Below are 1,630 nucleotides of genomic sequence, written 5' to 3' on the forward strand. Positions count from 1 at the left end.
TGGTGCAATGTTTCTCTAAGCACTAATGACTGTCATTTACTCAAGTCAATAGCAATCACTAAGGTCATGTAGTAATAACCCTTGTAAAAGAACCGTTTCTACTACTAAAGATTTTAGAGGGCGGTTTTCTTTGTTTTTTTTTCAGTAGGTCTAGTTTTCTATGACACTCGGGTATGGTGTAACATTATTGTTTTATCTATACCAAACAATTATTCGTAGTATCATGGTGGGTCTTTAATAACTTTACCTTCCTTATTGGATTTTTGTTGGAATATCACTTCGGGTCTACAGCCATGAGCAGAAAAGCATTTGGGATTTAAGGAATAATATTACTAATAAAAATTGTGCAGTCGGAGGACTAGGTACTCAAACTATGTAACTATGAAAAAAAATATAAAGATTCTGGTTAATTATGTCTTTCTACTTCAAAAATAGAGACCTAAAATTTCACTAATTGCCTTTATACAAATCTGCTGAATAGGCTACCATAACTCTAGTTCTAAAGGATAGTAATAGAAACAACTGACTATGAAGATACACTTCAAATTTTCTTTCGTGCGTAACAAATCGAATAATGTGACATATGGCATGCATTAGTACCGAATTAATGCCCTTTTGTCACATAACGGCGAGTTTATGATTCGTAGGAAGGGAATTTATAATCACTGACATGACATTTCCTTTACCCTTTTTCTTAATATATGTAGAAAAGGTATGAATTCTATAATGTAAGATTTGTAAGTAGAGTCATGACATAACATCTTGGTCAGGATCACATTAGAAAGGTGATAAGATTTGATATTGAAACATCTAATCATGAATTATGGAGTGACTTTCTTTCATACCTTGTCTACATTTGCCACAGTGAATTCTGCTCACTCTCTAACATAACTAAAAAAAGAGGTTAACACGTAAATAAAAAGTGTGTAGCAAAACGATAGGATTTATTTCTTTTAAATTTTTAACATGCCATCAATGGGACATTTTACAACACAGTTCACAATGCTCTGCGAGAAAATCAGTTTGGCTGGAAAAATGCAAAGTTCATTCGGGAAGGTGACGACAAAGAGAACGATCCGGCAACTGAGAGAAGCTCCGGGAGGGAAGCAAGAGAGTATTATCAATGGTTGGCTCTTCGATTCGACTTTCGACGGTCATTGGCCCTTGCAGGTGCCCCTTGAGGTCGGACTTCACAGGATTTCTCTCATCTATATGATGTATAAATATAAACATTTCTTAAGACTCTCATCGAAGCTATGATATGCAATGAAATTCATTTATCTCTATATCTGTGATGTTTACATCTTTTGATCAGTTCAAAGAGGAACAAAGTAACTTCAGATATGAAGAGACAAAAAGGTTGATTTTGAATCAACTCATCCATACAGCAGAAATGCAAACTATAAAGGGCTTAACCGATTTTTTTTTTTCTTGGCTGTTCTTGGAGTGAAAAAATAAGTGCTGACTAATTGTAAGCAGACACTCAATACACTGAATAGGCACTAAAGTACATGACAACAAACTATCCCCCATGAATGAGCCTTGTTTTGCAACTACACAACACAAGCGTGTGATGAAAAAGCTGAGTTCCACTTATATCCACATTAACCCCAGACACATGATCCTTTGT

The sequence above is a fragment of the Penaeus monodon genome, chromosome 32 (assembly GCF_015228065.2).
Source record: "Penaeus monodon isolate SGIC_2016 chromosome 32, NSTDA_Pmon_1, whole genome shotgun sequence".
In the NCBI taxonomy this organism is placed as follows: Eukaryota; Metazoa; Arthropoda; class Malacostraca; order Decapoda; family Penaeidae; genus Penaeus; species Penaeus monodon.